Source organism: Schistocerca serialis, chromosome 3, assembly GCF_023864345.2.
Source record: "Schistocerca serialis cubense isolate TAMUIC-IGC-003099 chromosome 3, iqSchSeri2.2, whole genome shotgun sequence".
NCBI lineage: Eukaryota > Metazoa > Arthropoda > Insecta > Orthoptera > Acrididae > Schistocerca > Schistocerca serialis.
In genome coordinates this window covers 918862500-918886841 of record NC_064640.1, presented here as the reverse complement: position 1 = coordinate 918886841, position 24342 = coordinate 918862500, and the positions used below count along the sequence as shown (strand labels likewise).

At 42.5% G+C, this 24342-nt stretch overlaps 1 protein-coding gene and 1 pseudogene across 1 annotated transcript in view; both read left to right on the top strand.

Moving 5' to 3' along the window:
- The window catches only part of LOC126471320 (protein sickie-like), a 380943-nt gene that overhangs the window by 131339 nt on the left and 225262 nt on the right, over positions 1 to 24342 (top strand). The window lies entirely within an intron of this gene.
- Positions 15129 to 15246, top strand: LOC126471823 (5S ribosomal RNA; annotated as a pseudogene).

The window sequence follows — 24342 nt, the reverse complement described above, 5'->3', positions numbered from 1 at the left end:
GGTATTGGCAAAAACTTCGGTAATTCATGACTCTTCACGGCTAGTCATCAATAAGATATGATTAGATTACATTACATTATATTAATTCTTGTTTCATAGGTCATGAATACGATATTTCGTAATGATGTGGAACATGTCATTTTAATGAAAGATTTCTTTACATACCATTATTCAATTTCTTTACCATTTTTACTCTCTCTCTCTCTCTCATTCTTTTTGATTTTTAGCTCTCTCTCTCTCTCTGTCAAACACACACACAGACACACACACACACACACACACACACACACACACACACACACACACACACACACACACACACACATACATACACACACACACAATCTTTTTTTTCATTTGTTTATTGTGCTCGACTATCGGCGAGGCACGAAAGCGTCTGTGAATGAATTTTGAGTTTTGAGTACACTTACGAAAGAAATATAAAAACAACTATGAGAGGTACTGATTTATGATGCTTAGTTTGCAGTCAGTTCTGAGTATTATTAGTAACTACGCTCCAGTCCCTAAACTTAGTTACAGAAATGCGAATCAGACGCATTACGTATTCCAAGCCGTTGCAGCCGCGACTTGGAGACACCAGCTATGGTCACTTCCCAGCCCACTGTAGGATCACATCGGTTCGTCTTCTTCCTGCTGGTATTGTAACGGAGATTTGGCAACAAGGCAATGTATGTTTGGCAACTCTGTGATCGACGAGTTACTTCCTGGTGTGCACTGAATTAAGCCTCAAAGTTCACTTGATTTTACCTGTCATTTCCATTGAATAATCTGAGTTATTATCGCTTGAGGTGTAACAAAAGATTGTAAATTTACGGTTTTCTGCCCTGTAAAGTCGTTGCACGTGGAAATCGCAACCAATCTCGTCCCTCAAATAGTGGTTTACGAGTTCTAGCCACTATTGGCCTCGTAAGAGGAAGCTCAGGCACATACTTCTTCGCCAGCGCAATGGTAACGTGCTGATCTGTGAAAAAGCGTCTGTTACGGTTCGCTGTTCCAGTCTCACTGAGTCTGGCGTTTTTATACCTTCCGTGAAAGAGCTACAAACAGCCAGATCAAACATCGATAAGGAAATCGCAAGAAAATACTTTCGGCTCATAGTGCAATGGCGAAAAACTTACAATGCTGCACAACAGGTAACGTCTCTTTCCGCTGCTAACAAGCAAATTTTGGGTTTCTAGGAATACATAACTTTATTTATGAAATGCCACATTTGCATACCTCTAGAGTATGACACAGCATAACAATTAAACAAAGACCCAATCAAAATCTAAGTGAGTAGTATTTTACCAATTCGTGACGACAGAGGCTCGCTTGTGTACAGATACTCAGTTTTATTAAAACAGACTTTCGTCGTAAGGTTATCGTGGGTAGTTTTATTTCATTTTTTATAATACAATTCACAGTTTTCGTAAGGTTTCCTTTAATGTTGTTAAAACAATAGTAAACATGAGAGAGAAATTAATCATCAACGATATATGCGAATTCTCTGATGCTATCTATAACAGTCTGACAATGCACATGCAGCTTATTGATTACATGCATGTAGAAAACTTGTTCTGAGTTAAAGCTGTCAAACAAGGTATGAAAAAGAATAAAATGCCACTACCAGACGACAGCTAATGTAGAAAATACTTTTCCGACGTATTTTGGCACGATGCGCTCTACCCATACATAATACAAAAGTTTCGAGATGCATCTACTGTCTGGCTGTCTGTTAACCCTGAAATGAACAAAATGTCGCAGAAGTTAGCCCTTTTTCCACAAACGACTATTTTGGGTTGAGAAGTGAAGGGAATTATGTTACAAGTTCCATTAGAATGATAACTTTAGCAGACAGCAGAATTGCGTTTTAAAAAATTTGGCAGTGAACGTACTCGAACTCGCGACACTTACCATTACGCTACTAGCTGACACGTAGCTATAAAAGCTCCTGAAGTCAACAAGAACTCGTCCAGAACTTCTGCATTCCACAGCGCTGTGGGATAATGCATATCGCCAGGTCAATACTTACGAGAGACAAACAGTTAAACCTTTTCTTTTGCACTGCACGACGTTTTCAACAAACAGATAGCGCAATAGAGTACCTCAAGTGGAAAGGAACACTTCCTATTTAAATTTCTGCATCCTACACTGTTGGCAGTTCTGCGTTGGTGGCAGTTACGTGATTTTATTTTGGTGATTACAAAATAAAGTTGAATGTATGCACTGGGTAGCCGAGGCAGCTAGTTCATGGTGATTCGGTCAACCAAGCAAATGAATTTACTGAGCATGCTGCAAATTGATACAGGGAGCCTGTGTGTCACAATTCTCAGCCAGTGTGGCACAACGGCGCTATGATAGCAAAATGAGCCAATCAGAAGAGGATTTGGTGGTCTGTTGGGCTGATGAGAGGTTCATAAATCTATGGTCTGGGTTCGGTTCCAACATCAGTCTACACCATGTGAAGAAGATATAATGGCATTGTGGTCTGAAATTCACATTAAAAATGATATTCCTTCTCTACCAAGTAGACGTTAGGTTGAACCACAATAAAGTCTGGAGTGGCGACATGTAGAAACTGTATCACCAGTGACGTTTCTTATACTAGTTATTTATTTCTAGTGACGAAACAAACGCTATGTAGGATCACAGGACACTTATTCCATCTTTTATCTGAGCTTCTGTATGTCGATAAAATCGGTTCTGAACTGGGAATGCAACTCAGACTGCCCTTAACGCGGAATTTGTTCCCTTCGTGACAATACAAGTCGACTACAATTTGTCGTTTGTTCAAAACTGCAGATTCCTCAACATCTCCACATACTGCGCGTTAATGGGTTCGAATCCTGGCCCGGCACTAAAGATTTCATTATGTATTATCAAGCTCTACCATGAGAACACCCATCTGCTGGTGGATAATAATTTCGATGTTTAATGTATTTTCATTCGTTGTCAACACTAACGATATTTGACGGTTTTTATTCCCAGTGAGACACAGAACTATTTGCGAGATCAGTGTAAGTTCAAGATGTTATTCCGAGCTGCTGATGGAGAAAAATTCGATAGCTGACTTATCTTTGTGTGTAGTCATCAACGATATGTGTGGAGCTCTATTCCCAGTCAGCACTGAACTCTTCGTCATATTAGTTCTAGTTCAAACATGCTCACATGTCGCTGCTGGTGCAACAAACCTATATTTAACGTTCGTTTTCTCTAGAATACAACAGCGATAGGTGCCGGGTTGGAGTCCTGGGAGGGAAAAAATTAATGTTTCGTCTCGTCATTTCAGTTAAAACATCTAGCTACTGCCGAGAAAATGCAATATTTCACTGTTGATTGTGCTTCGATATCTATCCGATTACGTTCTGGGTTCGAATCCCTGTCCAACACAAAGCTTTACCTCACGGCATTTCAAGTAAGTGACTTGCTAAGAAGCAATATTTAACATCTCTCATAGTTCGTTAACAGGGACAATAGGTGCTGGGTAGGAATTCGCGTCCGTTAAAAATGTTTGCGTTATGTAACTTAAAGTTGGTATTTGCTAATTGATACTGTCTAAAATCGAAGTATATCACTCTCTGTATGCCTAATCAGGAATGACTGTTAGTTTCCGTCAGTCACGAAATCTTTGTTTAGTCTGCATGACCTGGGTTTGAATCCATATGCAGAACGAGACGGTTCGTCGTGTCATATGAAGTACATACATCTTCTCAACTAGCTGCTCGTGAATAACTTAAATTTTTAATGTCATTTTGTGTTAAATAATAATACGGTATGTTACTTTGAAGAGCAAATCATGAATACGACGAACTTACTACTTGCATTACCTATCTGACGTAATAATGAGAGTGGTAACATTTCAGGTATGTCATTTATTGTAATAAATGTGAGCTTACAAGCCTTAAGGACAGTCTTATCTGTGATAAGGTGTTCCCTGATATTTGTAGTATCGTAGTATTACTTTACATCTTGATTTATTGCGATACAGAGTAGTGTTTTCTAGTGGTGACTTGTAGGAACCATTTTCAATGGTCAAAAGACTGTACCATGGAGCGATTAGAGGACCTGCTAGACAGCTGCGTTATGTGGGTTGCATGCGAATCAGGCGAAATGCAAATCAGGTTGTTCGGACACTTTTGAGCATGACTGTACATAGAGATTTATAGGCACCGCGCAAGAACGGCAAAGATAAAGAATAACAAGTTCTGTCGGTGTTATGCGATGGTTCATTTCTTTTAGTTTACAATTGTTCGATAACTTTAGGCAATCAGGCGTTTACTATTGAGCGTATATTAATGTTTGTGAGGCGAAAATTACTAATATTACAATATCCCACAACAACAGGGACAGTAGAAAATGCCGGAAACTGCGATTCCTAGTGCTTCCTACATGTGATCCGAAAATTGGTCACTAGTTGGAACACCGACCAGGAAACATCGTGTGCTCTTAGGTACACTATCCTCTAGGTACAACGCTCTCCCCTATCGTTGACGATTATGAAACAAGAAGAGACCCTGAACATGAAATAACATGAAAAATGTGAAATCGTCTGTTTTCTGCTTAGCTAAGTACGAAGTTACTTTTCTTTCGCCCTGTACATTAATGTACCGAATATTAAATTAGGGTAAACTTACCCGAAACGGCTTAAACTGCGGTACAAACCACATTTTGAACACAATATTCTAGCAAAAAGACTGTCAGTGTGCTCAGTTAATTCGGCCAATAATACGCTGCAGTTTTAGGTATTTAATGTAAGACGGAAAGTGTCTCGCTGTACATGCACTTCTGATAACTTGTTTCGTAACACATGTACTTTTCAGCGTAGAATTGAGCAAAGTCTATAGCTACATATTCATAGACAAGATGGCATTAGCCCTCTTTACGGCAGAAGTATAGGTAGTTGGTTTCAGAATCATAGTGGACCAAGTAGGTTGATTTTCGGAGAGGGAACCAAACAGCGAGGTCATCCGTCCCATCGGATTAGGAAACGATGGCGAAGGAAGTCGGCCGTGCCCTTTCAAAGGAACCATCCCGGCATTCGCCTGAAGTGATTTACAGAAAACCTAAATCAGGATGAAATTAGAATTATATTAATACCCTCAGCTGCTCACGGGCGTCGATATATATCAACGGGGACAGGTGAAAATGTGTGTCCCGACCGGGACTCGAACCCGGGATCTGCTTACATGGCAGATGCTCTGTCCATCTGAGCCACCGAGGGCACAGAGCATAGTGCGACACAGCGGGCCGGGGTGGCCGAGCGCTCCTAGGCGCTACAGTCTGGAACCGCGCGACCGTTACGGTCGCAGGTTCGAATCCTGCCTCGGGCATGGATGTGTGTGATGTCCTTAGGTTAGTTAGGTTTAAGTAGTTCTAAGTTCTAGGGGACTGATGACCTCAGAAGTTAAGTCCCATAGTGCTCAGAGCCATTTTCAACGAACTCCGTTCTTCGTTTCGAGGCATTACTCTAGGAAGATGGCATCATGATGTACTTTATCAGTCCAAAAGCCAAGTAGTGCAAAGAAAAAAATTGTTTAATGACACCTGCCATACGTGCCGCCAATACGTTATGCATACTTCAAAAACATTCTAGTAAAGTTGAACACACATTCCAGAGATGTAACTACGCAGAGGATAATGATGACATTGACTATAATGTTAAGAAATACTTTAATACGGGAGGTCTGTATGTTAATGTAATAATAAACAATTATTTTTATATTTTGTGAGATAAAACCAGTGTTGAAAATAAATCTTTTGTCAAATAAATGTTTCAAATGGCTCTGAGCACTATGGGAGTCAACTTCTGAGGTCATTAGTCCCTTAGAACTTAGATCTAGTTAAACCTAACTAACCTAAGGACATCACACACGTCCATGCCCGAGGCAGGATTCGAACCTGCAACCGTAGCGGTTTCGTGGTTCCAGACTGCAGCGCCTAGAACCACTCGGCCACTTCTTTTGTCAGATACTTCCCTAAAAGTTTCAGAGGGAAAATGAACCAAGTTTCGTGCATCGTTAAATGTTATTCTTCTAAGCAATAATTGTAACGGTTTAGTGGATATAAGCGTGATAGTCCAGTTAGTCCATCTCCGTAGCTGATTAGCCAGTGCGATTGAGTGCTATGCAGAAGACCCACGTACTGCCGGCGATTTTCCCTTGGTGGAAAGACTGGAACGAGGTGCACTCAGCACCGTGGGGCGACTTGAGGAGCTACGTGATCCAGTAGTAGCAGTTCCAGGTTGCCAAAAGTGAGAAGTGGCATTGGTATTTAGTTGAATCGACTAACTTTAAACATTTGTGATTTAGGCCCTATCGTGTTACCGAAATTTAACAGCTGGGAGAGCAGTACGCAGACCCCACACCCTTCCATACCGCATCCAGTTACGCCAGAGGATGATACGGCGGTCGGTCGATACCGACGGATCTGCCAGGGCATGTCGATGAAGTTTACGAATAACCCTGCTGATCACTTACCGAGCATAATTAAGCACTGGAAACGAGTTAAATCACATGATAAACTAATTCAAGTGCCCCAACTTTTCAGTTATTTATCTCAAAATTTATGTTGATAGACTTAGTCCACTCCAATAATGAACCCTCCAATTACTGCGTTATTCCACAATAACATGTATCGTTTCTGCTGGTATTTGTATGATCTACACTATAGGGGCATTGAATACCAGGCAATAGGTTTTAAGCCTTTAGTATCTGAAAGCTGTCGTGAAGCAAATGCACGAAAATGGTCACTGTGTGTCAGAAGTACGGGGAGAAACGCGGGTTGCAGCTCACAGAAAAAGGGCACAGCAGCCTCTCGCCCTTACCGGATCGATTGTTTCATCCACTTAGTTGGTGCCAGATCCTCCCCCTATTTTCCTCCTTACTATCGGTCCTTATTGGACAACTGTAATTTTTTCCCAATGTCATTAGGGTGTTCGACGCTTGGAGGTCTCCTCTCCCAAAGCCTCAATTTCTTTTATATCCAAAGAGCACGCGCGTGTACACAGCAGAGAAATTGCGATGTCAGGCGTGAGCACACACCTGCATGTAACTCATTCAAAATGTGAACTGCAATGCAGAAACCCATAAGTGTGTTAGACGCAATAAGTGACGAGTATATAAATGTCCGTTTTCCTGATTAATTTTCACATATGCTGGTTGTAATATTGATGAAGGTATACTTGTCTTAAAACCTTCTTAATAACTTACGGACTACGGTGTTAGAGGTCACGTGGTTCCGTCTTTAGGTGGAGACTCTTTCTAATTAGAGTTCACTGTTTTCTTCTGCAAATATAAAACAACCAAACAATGGAACGATGATTAATTTCACGAATATATAAACGGAATTTAACTACTGAACATTCATCTACATACACATGATTACTCTGCAGTTCACACTTAAATGTTTGCAGAGGGTTCGTAGAATTACTATCAGACTATTTCTTGACCGTTTCGCTCACGAATATCACGTGGGAATAGTGAACACCTAAAACTGCCCGTGCGAGCTGTGATTTCACTAATTTTATTACGATGGTCATTTCTCCATATTTAGGTGGCATCAGCGAAATGTTTTCGCGTTCTAAGGAGCAAGATGGTGATTGAAATTTCGTGAAAGGATGTTACCGCAACGAAAAAAATAGTTTTCTTTATTTTTACCACCCCAAATCGCGTAATATGTACATGATACTCTCTGGCCGACTTTCCGTCAAACTTGCGTGGTAAACATACCATTCCGTGCGGCAGTGTTCCATAAGAGTGTGGACATGCGCAGTTTAGGCAGCCTCCTTGACAGATTTGTTGCATCTGCCAATAAAACGCAATCTTAGGTTACCTTCTCCGCAACTTCTTCTGTGTTATGGTTCCAATTCAAGTTGTTCATAACTGTAACTCCATTGGTACTTAGTTGAATCGGCACCCTTTTAACTTTTGTGATATAGAGTATATCATGTTAACGAAATTTAACAATTTTTGTATGAATGTGGAGGACCTCACACTCGTTATTGATTAGAGTCAGTTGTCACTTTTCGCGCAATACAGATTTCTTATCTAAATCATGTTGCAATTGGTTTTGTCTTATAACTTTACTGGGCGGTAAACGGCAGCATCATTTGTAAACAACGTAAGAGATCTGCTCAAGTTGTTTACTGAATCGTTTATATAGATTAAGAACAGCAGAGGACCTCTTCCAAGTGCCGTGTGGTTTCTGTACAACACGTAAATAGCCTTTCGTTCCCTGTATTTTACCGCTGCTACCCTCACAATTTGAGAGTATTCCAGTCAACTTAATCAAAAGCTTTCTCTATGTCTACAAATGCTATACACGAAGTTTTTGCCTTTCCGTAACCTATCTTCTAAGAGAAGTCGTAACGTCAGTATTACCTCACGTATTCCTACATTTCTCCGTAATCGAAACTAGTCTTCCCCACGGTCGGCTTCAGCCAGTTTTTCCATTCTTCTGTAAAGAATTTGTGTTAGTATTTTGCAACTATGTCTTATTAAACTGTATGCTTAACTAAGAGGACCCTGCCATTTTACTTTAACTCACATTTTTATGTTGACTTTGTACTTTTATATTTGCTGCTGGCTGTATTTTCAATGTTGCCTGTACTCAAATACATAAATAAACAAATAAATAAATAACTACCTAATAACACTGTCTCACAAAGCACTCCAGTGCAGATAACGGACGTCTTTTAGAAATTGGAAATGTGCTCCGCCGTTAAGATGTGCTCACCCAATGCCGATTTTCCATCATGGCCGAGTCTTACGTTGCGTATACACCTTGTGATCAAAAGTGTCCGGACACCTGGCTGAAAATGACTTACAAGTTCGTGGCCCCCTCCATCGGCAATGCTGGAATTCAACATAGTGTTGGCCCACCCTTACTCCTGATGACAGCTTCTACTCTCGCAGGCATACGTTCAATCAGGTGCTGGAAGGGTTCTTGGGGAATGGCAGCCCATTCTTCACGGACTGCTACACTGAGGAGAGGAATCGATGTCGCTCGACGTAGCCTGGCACGAAGTCGGCGTTCCAAAACGTCCCAAAGGCGTTCTATAGGATTCAGGTGAGGACTCTGTGCAGGCTAGTCCATTACAGAGATGTTATTGCCGTGTAACCACTCCGCAACAGGCAGTACATTATGAACAGCTGCTCGATCGTGTTGAAAGATGCAATCGCCATCCCCGAATTGCTCTTCAACAGTGGGAAGCAAGAAGCTGCTTAAAACATCAATGTAGGCCTGTGCTGTGATAGTGCCATGCAAAACAACAAGGGGTGCAAGCCTCCTCCAAGAAAAAGACGACCGCACCGTAACACCACCGCCTCCGAATTTTGCTTTTGGCACTACATACGCTGGCAGATGACGTTTACGGGGCATTCGCCATACCCACACGCTGCCATCGGATCGTCATTTTGTGTACCTTGATTCGTCACTCCACACAACGTTTTTCCACTGTTCAATCGTCCAATGTTTATGCTCCTTACACCAAGCGAGGCGTCGTGTGGCATTTACCGGCGTGATGTGTGGCTTATGAGCAGCCGCTCGACCATGAAATCCCAGTTTTCTCACTTCCCACCTAACTGTCAAAGTATTTGCAGTGGATCCGTATGCAGTTTGGAATACCTGTGTGATGGTCTGGATAGACGTCTTCATATTACACCTTACGACCCTCTTAAACTGTCGGCGGTCTCTGTCAGTCAATAGACGAGGTCGGCCAGTACGCTCTTGTGCTGTACGTGTTCCTTCACGTTTCCACATCATTATCACATCGGAAAAAGTAGGCCTAGGTATATTTAGGAGTGTGAAAATCTCGTGTACAGACGTATGACACAAGTGAAACCCAATCACCTGACCACGCTCGAAGTCCATGAGTTCCGCGGAGCGCCCCATTCTGCTCTCACGATGTCTAATGACTACTGAGGTCGCTGATATGGAGTACCTGGCAGTAGGTGGAAGTACAATGCACCTAATACGAAAAAATGCATGTTTTTGGAGGTGTCCGAATACTTTTGATCACATAGTGTATGTTCAGTGCAGCGTACGGTGTTTCAGGCTAATGTATTGCTTGCCGCTCACGCAAGGAAATCGATGTAGTTCAGATATTCCAAGACCAAGGTTATCTTTCACGCTGCCTAAAAGATGCCTTATTTTTGTAATTGGTCAAAAGATACGGTTGATTCTTTTCTTCTTTCGAGCTCGGTCGATTCCTGCACGTTGGCGATACACCTATTGTTAAAATACAATGACACACGCAACGTAGTTCACACAGGCAGAGCGCACACCCTTTCTTCCCTTAGGCAACTGCTGACTGTGGCTATACGAAGGGCATCGGGCCACAGAATTAAAATACGAGGGCGTGCTGAAAAATAATGCCTTCGAATTTTTAATGTGGAAACTTTTAAAGCTTTTAAAATAAAACAAGCGTTATTAACGTTCTACATCTCTATTCTTCATGTCTACATATTTCCGGCCCTCTTGCGCTAAAAGGGCTCCGAATTGTATCGTGAAACATGGCGGTGTCTAACGTAACTATGTCGGTGCATGTAAACAAAGTATTGTAATCGAGTTTTGAATTAGAAGAGTACGCGCACACATGGGGCACCTTCGCCTTCAACATGAGAATGCCAGACCACACACGAGACCTGCGACGTCTGTAACAATCCGACACCTTGGGTTCACTGTCATCGATCATCCGCAATACAGTCCCGACTTGGCCACATTCGTTTTATATCTGTTTCAAAAATTTAAAGAACACCTTCGAGGGCTTCACTTTGATAGTGATGAAGCAGTGCAAGCAAAGGTGGGGTTGTGGCTCCGACAACAAAGCCAAACGTTCTACAGTGACACTATCAACAAACTGGTCTCCTGTTAGGAAAAATATGTTTGTCACAAGGGTGACTATGTTCAGAGATGAATATGACGACTAAAGATGTAGAATCTTATTAACGTTTGTTTCATTTAAAAAGCTTTAAGAGTTTCCACATAAAAATTTCGGAGGTATTACTTTTCAGCACGCCCTCGTAGAACAAATTTTCCAACTGATTAATAGAGCTGACCCAGTGTTAGAATATTAAGCTAGGAAAGAGAGATGCGTAGGAAGAACGAGTGTCTATAAGCCTTCTGATTGTCCCGCCTCGTTCATTTCGTCGTAAAGATTTCGAGACTAGATTAATAAAAAAATAGACACACGTTAATATAGTGGTTTTAATGCTTCAGGACTCCTACATAGTCTCCTATCACTTAAGTACAACGCACAGAACAACCATATGAAACTGCCAGAGAAGTCCTTCTTTGGGATGTTGTTCAACTCGTGCGTCACATAGGCTGGCACATCGGTTATGTCGTCAAGTCATTGACCGTGTGTGTGAATTCTAGCACTTTGTTGTTGTGTGATAGGTTCATACTGGTAACGGTAAGTCTCGATACCCATGATGACTTTTTTTCCGGAATAGAATTTTCCAAATTTTTCATTTCAGTCAAGTCGCGGCAGGCATCCACGTCACCGATTCTTTTTTCCCTGGCTGTTCACAGCTGGCAGTTTATTATACTTCAAGCTGCTACCGTAGTTACTTCACTGACGCCGCTTACACTTACACGCCAGGAATAAATCAGTCTCGGAACTTTTTCGAAGGACGGTGCATGTGGAAGAAAGGAATACGTTGACTGACTTTTCCTGGAACGGACGCTCTCCGAATTTTATTTAACAGGAAATATTTCCGTGACGTTCAACGCCTCAGTAGTAGCATTTTCCTCTGACCACTTCGGTAAAGCTCTCAAGTTTACTGGAATCCGCGACAAGACGCGACTTTCTTTGACTCTCCTCTACTAATTCTAAACTGTAAGGGTCACCAATTTAAAGCTATAATGAAGTATCGGGCGAATCAGTATTTACTAAACTACTTCTTTTGTCGATGAATTATTGTCCTTAGTATAGTTTGTATGAATATCAATCAGTCTGGCATAAGCTTTTCTTACGACTACTTTGATGTTAACGTTCCACGTTAGGTAGTTCCTCACGGATGCTTCTAAATATTTTGTAGTTGTTATTCCTTCCAGTGATTTATTCCCAATAGTGTAATCGTACATTAATTGGCTTCTTCGCATAATTAAGCAGAATACGTTATGTTTATTTACATTGAGCGTCAGTGCCCGTTCCTGCAACAGTCGTTCGTTTTCTTGGGTTCCACGTCGGGGTAATTTCTTTTATGTGCTGAGATATTCAGGCAACTAAGTTTTTTCAACGGGATAATAAACTTATAAATATACTAAACTAAACTCCGTACTTGCAGTGGATCCTGATGCAGTCTGGAATTTCTGTGTGATGGTCTAGACAGATGTCTGCCTATTACACATTACTACCCTCTTCAACTGTCGGCGGTCTCTGTCAGTCAATAGACGAGATCGGCCTGTACGCTTTTGTGCTGTACGTGTCCCTTCACGTTTCTACTTCATTATCACATTGGAAACAGTTAATCTAGGAATGTTTAGGAGTGTGAAAATCTTGCGTACGGATGTATGGCACAAGTGACAACCTATCACCTGACCACTTTTCAAATCTGTGAGTTCCGCGTAGCACCCCACTCTGCTCTCTCATGATGTCTAATGACTACTGAGGTCGCTGATATGGCAGCCTGGCAGTAGGTGGCAGCACAATGAAACTAATATGAAAAACGTATGTTTTTCGGCGTGTCCGAATACTTTCGATAAGATAGTGTAATTTCCAATGAAACTTATTGCAGGAAGAGGGAAGGAAGTTTTAAATGTGAAGTATACATCCGTGTATACCTTCAGTTTGCGCTAGTATTTCGACTACTTATTTGAGCCTCTGTTCCCTGCATATCGGTACGATTTAATCGTTAGGTGTTTTCCTTGATTTAACGAAGGCTTTTGACTGTGTTGACCACAAAATATTACTGCAGAATTTGGACCATTATGGAGTAAGGGGAGTAGCTTACAATTGGTTCGCCTCTTACTTTAAGAACAGAAAGCAGAAGGTAATTCTCCGCAATATTGAGAATGGTAGTGATGTTCAGTCCCAATGGGGCACTGTTAAGTGGGGCGTTCCCCAAGGGTCGGTGCTGGGGCCACTGCTGTTTCTTATTTATATAAATAATATGCCTTCTAGTATTACAGGTGATTCAAAAATATTTCTGTTTGCTGATGACACCAGCTTGATAGTGAAGGATCTTGTGTGTAATATTGAAACGGTATCAAATAATGTAGTTCATGAAATAAGTTCGTGGCTTGTGGAAAATAATTTGATGCTAAATCACAGTAAGACTCAGTTTTTACAGTTTCTAACTCACAATTCAACAAGAACCGATTTTTTTGATCAGACAGAATGGGCATATTATAAGCGAGACGGAACAGTTGAAGTTCCTAGGCGTTCGGATAGATAGTAAGCTGTTGTGGAAAGCCCATGTTCAGGATCTTGTTTAGATACTAAATGCTGCTCTATTTACCATTAGAACAGTATCTGAAATAAGTGACACTTCAACACGAAAAGTAGTCTACTTCGAATATTTTCATACGCTTATGTCGTATGGTATTATTTTTTGGGGTAATTCTTCTGATTCAAAAAGGGTATTTTTGGCTCAAAAACGGGCTGTTCGAGCTATATGTGGTGTAAGTTCGAGAACCTCTTGTCGACCCCTATTCAATAGTCTGGGAATTCTGACATTGCCCTCACAGTATATATTTTCTTTAATGTCGTCTCTTGTTGTCAATATTAGCCTATTCTCAAGAGTTGGCAGCTTTCACTCAGTTAATACTAGGCAGAAATCCAATCTGCATGTGGAATGCACTTCCTTGACTCTTGTGCAGAAAGGAGTGCAGTATTCTGCTGCATCCATTTTCAATAACCTACCACAAGAACTCAAAAATCTTAGCAGTAGCCCAAACTCTTTTAAGTCTAAACTGAAGAGTTTCCTCATGGCTCACTCCTTCTATTCTGTCGAGGAGCTCCTGGAAGAGCTAAAATATTAAGCAAATTCCAGTGTTACATTGTTGATTTTCTTTATTTAAACTTACGACTTGTCACCTGAATATGTTTTTTTATATTTCATTTTATCTGTTTCTAATATCGTGTTATAATTTCATGTATTGACTCGTTTCATGACCATGGAGACTTCCCCTTAATTTGGTCCCACGGAACAATAAATAAAAAAATAAATAAAAAATAAAAGTATGCGTAAGTAATGCAGTGTGCTTTAAAATGTGACATGTAGCTTATCCTGTAAACACAGTAAAGAGCAGGTTCCGTAAAAAACATGTGTATTTTAGATTTTCAGTGTTGCTCGGGTATCCGTGCAGTGTCGGGTCAACATTAACTCGGTTTATGCGAAGGCCGCTGTATGTCCAAAGATCCTATATCTGCATCAAATTCTGCAAACCAATGTGAAGAGGGATCTTCCCATTGCAGCAGTTATTGAGGCTGGTTCTCATTCCGTCCGCGTATGCGGCAAAGACAAAACGATTGCTTAAAGGCTTCTGTGGGCGCTGTAATTAGCCCTATCTTGTGTTCGCGATCACTATGGGAGCGGTACGTAGGGGGTTGTAGTACATTCCTAGATTCATCACTTAAAACTGGTTCTGATAACTGTAAGTAGGCTTTCACGGGATTGTTTGGGTATCTTCTCCAAGCATTTGCCATTTCATTTTTCTCAAAATATCCGTGACGCTCTTTCCTGGATGAAACAAACATGTGACCATTTGTGTTACCCTTCTGTGCAGTCCTGTTAGTCCTATTTGGTAAGGATCCCACACACTTCAGCTGTATTCGAAGAGGGGTCGTACCAGTGTTTTTGAAGTAATTCCTTTTGTAAACTCATTGCATTTCCCTAGTATTCTATCAATAAACTGAAGTATCTCATGTGCGCTACCTGCGACTGTGCCTGTGTGATCATTCCATTTCATATACCTAGAAATTGTTACTCCCAGGTATTTGTATGACCTGACCGATTGGAAATGTGACTCAGTGATATTGCAGTCATAGGTTACAACATGCTTTTAGTATTGTGAAGTGCAAAATTTTACGTTTCTGATTATTTAAAGCAACCTGCCAATATTCGCACCACTTCGAAATCTGGATGTTTGTGCAGCTGTTTACAGACACTACTACGTTATACGCCAACGGCCTTGCCGCTGTGGTAACACCGGTTCCCATCGGATCACCGAAGTTAAGCACTGTCGGTCTGGGCTAGCACTTCGATGGGTGACCATCCGGTCTGCCGAGCGCTGTTGGCAAGCCGGCTGCACTCAGCCCTTATGAGGCAAAACTGAGGAGCTACTTGATTGAAAGGTACCTTCTCCGGTCTTGGAAACTGACATACGGCCGGGAGAGTGGTGTGCTGACCACATGTCCCTGCATATCCGCATCTGGTGACGCCTGTGGGTGAGGATGACACGGCGGCCGGTCGGTACCGTTGGGCCTTCGAAGGCCTTTTCGGACGGACTACGTTTTAGATTGATGAGACAAAACATTATCACCACTTGCTGAATAGCTTGTTTTTCCGTCTTTGGAACAAAATGCGTCGCACATTCTGCATGGCAGGGATCCTACAGTTTGTTGGTAGGTTTGTGGAGGTGTGTGGCATTAGATGTCTACGCACATGTCATGTAATTCGCGTAAATGACGGGCCGGTGATTTGCATACGCGATGTTGGCGTCCGATAGCGACGCAGATGGGTTCCGTAAGATTTACATCAGGCGAATTGTCGCGGAAACATCAACGTGAGTTCACTATAATGCTCCTCCAGCAACTGTAGCACAATTCTGGCTCCGAGACTGCTGAAAGATGACATTGCCATCGCGGAAGACATCAAGCATGAAGGATTCAGGGTTTCGTAGCTGTCAGCGTGTCTTCGATTACTACCACAGAACTTGTGTAAGAGCAAAATACTGTCTCCCATAGCATAATATTGCTTCCATCAGCCTGAGTCTGTGGCGCGCTGCACGTTTCGAGCCGCCGTTCACCTCGATGATAGCGTTTCTGAAGACAACCATCAACCTAATGTAGCAAAAATATGATTCACCCGAAGAGCCGACAAGTTTCCATTGATCGACGGTCGAATCCCGATGGTCCAGTGACCACTGCAATCGTAATTGATAATGTCGTTGGGTCAACATGTGAACACTTAGGGGTGGTCTGCTGCAGAGCTCCATGTTCAACGATGTAAGTGTGCCCCGAAACACTTGTGTGTGTACCAGCATTGTGCTCTTTCGGCAGAAATGCCACAGATCACCATCTAACGTACTGTTCTGTGAAGAGTCGTGGACGTCGAACCATTTAGCGTCTAGTGGTAGTTTCACTGTTCTTCTACCTCGTTCCGTAGATGCTCACGACAGTTCCACGTGAAAATTCGACCATATTCGCCGTTTTCGATATACTCGTTCACAGTCTCTGGCTAATAATAATCTGACCTTTGTTCATAAATGGTTCAAATGGCTCTGAGCACTATGGGACTTAACATCTATGGTCATCAGTCCCCTAGAACTTAGAACTACTTAAACGCCCGCATCTCGTGGTCGTGCGGTAGCGTTCTCGCTTCCCACGCCCGGGTTCCCGGGTTCGATTCCCGGCGGGGTCAGGGATTTTCTCTACCTCGTGATGGCTGGGTGTTGTGTGCTGTCCTTAGGTTAGTTAGGTTTAAGTAGTTCTAAGTTCTAGGGGACTTATGACCACAGCAGTTGAGTCCCATAGTGCTCAGAGCCATTTGAACCATTGAACTACTTAAACCTAACTAACCTAAGGACAGCACACAACAACCAGTCATCACAATCTGACCTTTGTCAAAGTCGCTTAGCTCAGTGGATTTCCCCATTTCCAGCCCATATCTTCGCTAGGGTGGTCCCCGGCGGTGTCTGCTCCGCTTACAAACCGGATGATCAAAAAGTCAGTATAAATTTGAAAACTTACTAAACCACGGAATAATGTAGATAGAGAGGTAAACATTGACACACATGCTTGGAATGACAAGGGGTTTTAGTAGAACCAAAAAACAACAAAGTTCACAAAATGTCCGACAGATGGCGCTGGGCAGCAAAACTTCAGTCACTGCGCATGACAATCGTGTATAAAAGGAGCTGTAATGAGAGAGAGAATCAGATGCGTCAGCAGTCGCAGCATGTTGACGTTACCTGAAAAGGCGCTTTTAGTGAAGGTGTATTACCAAAAGGGGGAATGTGCTAGTTCAGCGTTACGATCCTATCGCCATAGGAAGGGGATTCGAATGGGTAAAGGTCCGTTGACAAATGCAGCTGTGGCGAGAATGATTTCGAAGTTCGAAGCCACGGGTTGTTGAGAAAATAGACCCCGTAGTGGCCGACCGAGCACAAGGCGTAATGCTGCTGCGACAGTTCAGGAAGAAATGGAGACTGTAGAGGGTTCGTCTATGCACGGGGAAGTCAGCGCTCATGCACTCGCACGCCGCACCGGCATTCCATACACTACTATTTGGTTGGCACTGAGGCGTACCCTCCGATGCTATCCGTTCAAAATCCATCGGCATCATGAACCGTTACCTGGCGATTTAGTGAAGCGAAGGGCATTTGCGGTGTGAGCGTTTCACAAGGTGGCGGAAGATGACGATTGGTTGAGTAACGTGTTGTGGACCGACGAAGCTCATTTCGCGCTCCGAGGGTCTGTTGACGCCCACAACTGCAGAATTTGGGCTACCGAAAATCCTAGAACTGTCGTGGAAGCTCCATTGCACGACGAGAAAGTCACGGTATGAGTTGGATTTACCACATCTACCGTTATCGGGCCTTTTTTCTTCGAGGAAATGCGTGATTCTGGTTTTGTAACTGCTACCGTGACGGGTGAGAGGTACGCCGATATGTTACAGAATCGCATCATCCTCAGCCTGGCTGATAAACACCTGCGGGAACGTACGATGTTTATGCAGGATGGCGCTCCACCCCATATTGCCAGACGCGTGAAAGATCTCTTGCGCGCGTCGTTTGGTGATCGTGTGCTCAGCCGCCACTTTCGTCATGCTTGGCCTCCCAGGTCCCCAGACCTCAGTCCGTGCGATTATTGGCTTTGGGGTTACCTGAAGTCGCAAGTGTATCGCGATCGACCGACATCTCTAGGGATGCTGAAAGACAACATCCGACGCTAATGTGTCACCATAACTCTGTACATGCTTTACAGTGCTGTTCACTACATTATTCCTCGACTACAGCTATTGTTGAGGAATGATGGTGGACATATTGAGCATTTCCTGTAGAGATCATCATCTTTGCTTTGCCTTACTTTGTTATGCTAATTATTGCTATTCTGATCAGATGAAGCGCCATCTGTCGGACATTTTTTGAACTTGTGTATTTTTTTTGGTTCTAATAAAACCCCATGTCATTCCAAACATGTGCGTCAATTTGTACCTCTCTGACCACATTATTCCGTGATTTATTCATTTTTCAAATTTATACTGACTTTTTGATCATCCGGTGCTTTTGTTACCGCGTCATGTGCCTGCAAAGCCGACAGGTGGCATCCAACGTCGAGGCTGACAGTGGTGCTAATGCTTTGGCTTATCAGTACAGATAACTGCATCATCTGCGAAAAGTATGAGATTACTATTGATGTTCTCTGTAATGTCAATAATATAAAACATGAACAGCAAGGCTCCCTAGACACCTCCCAGGGGCACACCCGAAGTTTCTTCTGCATCTGTCGATGACGTTCATCTAAAACTAGAAACAGCAGTATGAATGCTGTACGTAACGGATGATATTACTTTCGACAAAATTCCACGACAAGGCGGCAAACTGTTTTCGCTGGAAGCGGAGAGCAGTATGCTTCTATAACCACGACAGCGAAGAGTGCAAGCGGTGCACGTGAAGAAAGGCGGGAGGGAAATGGCTTCATTACCCGGAGCAAACAGGAAATTGCTTGTCAGTAGGATCGCCGACTAGAAGGTGATTAATTACCTCGATAAAGAAAAGTTGCCGGTGTGTGTGTTTGTGTATGTGTGGTTGGGTGGCGGCCAGAGAATGGTGTTTGTGTTGAGCGACTCTTGCACTTGGCGCTCCTGTGAAGGAACAGAGCGGGCTAGGGGCGCCTCGCGCGTTATGCCTACAGTGCGAGCGCGTGGGGACGCTAGCTTTGATGTGCAACAAAGCACGTCCAATTAGCGACGCCACGCACTTGAATTTTAAACGTCGCCGTGAGACGCGCCTGTGATGTGCTGCCGGAAATTGGAAACTCGCCTCCTGAAAAGCGCCGCATTTCCCTCCATGTAGCGGAGTCCGGCGCTGCCTCCAGCGTGTCGCCGAGGGGTGACACGTGCGCTGCCCAGAATACCCCACTGTGCGGGGAACATGACGTCTAACTAGTCGCAACGCCATGTAGCATTTTCATCTCTCGTCTCATTTCCTCTTCTGTAGTGCCCGTAGCGTCGGAAATGTTTTTATCTCGGAACAGGTTCTTGTCAAATACATACGCGTTAAAACTCAGTAGAACTTTTCATAACCCTTATTCTGTCATCGGGCGCGATACTCAGGAATGATGGAGAAAGATCCAATAATCCCCCTACTCAAATTCTGAAACTTGCCCCTTAGGTAAAATAGTACGAGAATGTTGCAGGGGCTTCAAAAAGGAAGTTACACACTGTTGTGTTGGCAGAAGAGCCAACACCGTGGTACTAGTGGAGGCCGAAATGCACGCGTTTTAGCTCACGCAGGCTGGCGTGAGGAGGGAAGGACTATACTGACGTGAGGTCTGTAACATGACAAGGAATTAGGATTCAGAAAGCGGACGTAATTAGTTTGATACTTAACTTTAATCCATTAATGATGAACGTCGCTCTTGACGGTACATGATTCACAATATTATCTGTTCAGATTATAGTAACTGAATATGGTGCCTTGCTAGGTCGTAGCAAATGACGTAGCTGAAGGCTATGCTCAACTGTCGTCTCTGCAAATGAGAGCGTATGTAGACAGTGAACCATCGCTAGCAAAGTCGGCTGTACAACTGGGGTGAGTGCTAGGGAGTCTCTCTAGACTAGACTTGCTGTGTGGCGGCGCTCGGTCTGCAATCACTAATAGTGGCGACATGCGGGTCCGACGTATACTAACGGACCGCTGCCGATTTAAAGGCTACCACCTATCAAGTGTGGTGTCTGGCGGTGACACCACACACACCGTAATGGCAGTCCAAGTAACTTCAATTGAATGCTGCAATACACTTCAAAGAGACACAATACATGACTGCTTTACAATGTAGTCAGTAAATCTCTGTGAACAACAGTCAGAACGTTCTACCAATCGTCCAATTCCTCGGTGACAGAGATCTGCTCATTGGTGACAGTCATTCGACAATCGCTTGCGACGGCGCGGTTCCTTTCGTCCTTTTACCTGCACCTACCTGTGAAATCGTTGCAGCAGATCGCCGGTGGGGAAAATGGTTCAAATGGCTCTGAGCACTATGGGACTCAACTGCTGAGGTCATTAGTCCCCTAGAACTTAGAACTAGTTAAACCTAACTAACCTAAGGACAGCACAAACATCCATGCCCGAGGCAGGATTCGAACCTGCGACCGTAGCGGTCCTGCGGTTCCAGACTGCAGCGCCTTTAACCGCACGGCCACTTCGGGCCGGTGGGGAAGCTGAGCAGAAACCTAGCGTACTGCAACTCGCACCAGGCTGCATACAACGTAACTATTCCAAGAATCGGATAAAGGTCTTAATTTTGAATGAAAGGTGGAGTACTGGCAAAACTTCGGTATATTCTGAACCTTGAGAATTACACGCTCACTGCCAAGCCCCTGCTAATCTTAGCCCAGTCATGCACATAACTCTTTCATTCACGTTAGCAAGTTTATGGTAACGTATTTCCCTAAATCTGAACAGCTACTAAGCACGGATTGTTCTTAATGAAAATGATCGTCATACTATTAAGTGTGTCGGTGTCCATTACACTCACGTTCTTAGTCTCCGATCTGACCAATATGCCACTCGGAATTACTGTCTTTTCTCATACACAAAATTACTTAAAAATCCTTACTTTCTAAAAAAACACGCCGAAATAAATATGCCTTCACTTTAAACCACTTTTGAAACATGTAGCACAACAAAAAACAGCAAATTATAACTTCCTTCGGAGCTTATACTACACACGAGCATACCATTGAAAGGCTAGGCTCCGACTCTTAGACTGCTGTAAGCATTCTGTATCTCGAAGAGAAAAGACGCGCGAAGAATACTCCGTTCTGATTGGTCAGTTTTCTTTAAGGCCAATAGAGAAACATTATTCTCCCGCGTTAGTCCGCGCTTTTCATGAGTAACCAATAAAAAAATAACACACTTTCGAACTGTACCTTTTCCCGAAATAAACATTTAACATTCTGATATTTTGTTTATACTTTACGTTGTCAACTATTTTCATTTGCTCTGGAATTAGTTTTCCTTTTATCATAAACTTACTTAACATACTATGATACAAAATTCCCCATCGTCTGCATTCACACTATCTTAAAATTTTCTCACGCCAGTTCTTAAAGCGTTTATCAGTAGAACAATGATCTACATATTTACTTTAGACCACATTCACACATCATTCACACTACTAAAAGCAAAAACTGTACAAACATGAGCAACCAAAAAAACCTTCAAGAAATAAACAGAACAATACACAAAAACATTTTCTTGACCTGTTTCTTGCATGTCGCTGTGGACTACTTCCACTAGCAGATGAAAATTAGAACTACGTACTCGACTAAATCCCCTTCAGATCATCTGTCACTGTGCACGCATGAGTCATTCTCCCGATACACAGGCTCTAGACGGGAGCGATGTAAGATGCCACGCCTCACGCTGTGTGAACGTCCTCGTCGTTGGAAAATCTCTTTCCCTCAGATATTCTTGCATCTTGCTGGAAACATGAAGTACAATATCTGGACTTCGCGATCAGCATCACACACATCCGTTCAAATGGTTCAAATGGCTCTAAGCACTATGAGACTTAACATCTGACGTCATCAGTCCCCTAGACTTAGAACTACTTAAGCCTGACTAACCTAAGGATATCACACACATCCGTGTCCGAAGCAGGATTCGAACCTGCGACCGTAGCAACAGCGCGGTTCCGGACTGAAGCGCCTAGAACCGCTAGGGCCTCACGTCTGTGCGGCCTTGGTCAAATGTTGGTACCATTTCACTGTAGCTGGACACGACATTGCATTTGTTCCACAAACCCCAAGAATTTCATGCTGAATAAGTCTGCAGCTTAGACATTTTGCTCACAAGACTCGTACTGCCCCGCGAAATTCAACGATGGAGTACTTTTCCAGATGCCACACCATTTCATTCACGCATTGTACTGCACCTGTTATCCGTACTGCAGCAGAGCTGTGTCAGCAGGACCTCAGACCATGTACTCTCTCCTGACAATGCACCACTCTTATTGCGCAAAGGTCTTAAAGTGGGACAATATGTCTAATTTACTTTCTGAAGTCCCTAGCTTAATAGGCAGACGAGTCCTATGCGATTTGGAGAAAGACAAATGACAGCGAAATTTTTCATTTTCGTTTTAACTCTTTGTTGGAACAGGCTCACCATTACATTTACATTTCTTGTGAGTGGTGTGAGAAGAATAGAAATAGATTCCTACATTTGGTCGAATAATGACAGTTCTGGTTTCGTATCAAAAAGTAACAAGAAAACCGCAAACGACATAAACTCACCCACGACTAAATCGCCCAATGGTGAAATGGACATATTACAGTGACTGAGGTGTGTTTCGTGTAAAGTTTAAATGTGACTGTTGACTTAAAAGTATGGTTCAAATGGATCTGAGCACTACGGGACTCAACTGCTGAGGTCATAAGTCCCCTAGAACTTATAGCTACTTAAACCTAACTAACCTAAGGACATCACACACATCCATGCCCGAGGCACGATTCGAACCTGCGACCGTAGCGGTCGCGCGGTTCCAGACTGTAGCGCCTAGAACCACTTAAAAGTATATTCTGAATAAACGTACTTGGCATTAATCATGACCCATGAAACAATTAGGATGGAAGAAATATACTAGCACAGACAAAGAGAGCATTCTTCGCCAAAGAAGTCCAATGAAATCAAACATAGAGCTCCATATAAATTTCGGAGAATGTACATCTGGAACACAGCATTGTACTGAAGTAAATTATGGATATAGTTGGGCTCTACCAAAACTACAGTTCGGTAGTTTTGGTACAGCACATAAATGACGTAGTAAATGGTAGGATTGCCGGTAGTATTGGTAGAACTGTAGGGAAAGAAACGTAAATGAACATGTAAGAGAGACAGTGGGAGCCGACGATATATCATTGGTTTTTAATTTGTTTGTTTTGCACATAATTAGAACCACACCTCATTCAGTTAGACCATTGTGTATTTTATATCCTTACAGAACGTAAATTGCATTTTATAAGTAATAAAAATCAGTTGATCGCATAATTTCTGCGCTTTCGTGCAGCCAAAGCAATTACTTTTGATGCAAGTACTGTTTACAAGAACAAACATAATATATATATACAATTATTGTTGTTATTTTGTACTCAACAGAACATTCTTAATCGTAATCAAAGGCAAGAGTTTTCTGTTGTTATTGATACATGTAAAAGTTGTTTATGAATTACAGAAACATGTTTTATGTAAGTTCGACGTATTATTGAAGCGACGTTTGATATATTTTTGTGTTTTTTTACCTCTTTGTTGAGGAAATTGCCTTTCCTAGCGCTACATCACAAATCTGTATTGTTTCCTTTATTTGTACTACAACAGTCCTCTGTTTCACGTTACAGATCAACAATTTTTGAATAAAATCTTAATTAAACATTGACAATTTCAGTTTTGCTACAAATACTGTTTATTCTTAAGTAACAGATAGGAGGATAACTACGTAGGTTACGCGCCCTTTTTATGTATCCTCACTCAGTTTATAAATAGATTTTTAGAAGAATTTAGTAAGACACTGACAGCATACATAAAGAAATCAACTGACTTAATGTACAGGTAATGCAGGTCGATCTTAACTGACCATCGCTACCCTTGCTTATGGCTATTTACGGTAGCTGACGGCAGTTTAACAACTCTAATTGTGGGCTATGGGAAAACTAGAAAAGAAAGTAGTCGAAGCGTTTGAGATGTGGTGCTACAGAAGGATGTTGAAAATTAGGTGGACTCGTAAGGCAATAAATGAGGAGGCTCTTTGCAGACTCGACGAGGAAAGGAAAATATGGAAAACACTGACAAGAAGAAGGGACAGGATATGTTTTAAAGAGAAAAAAACTGCAGAGGAAAACAGAGATTCGAATATATCCAACAAATAATTAAAGACGTCTCGTGTAGGTGCTA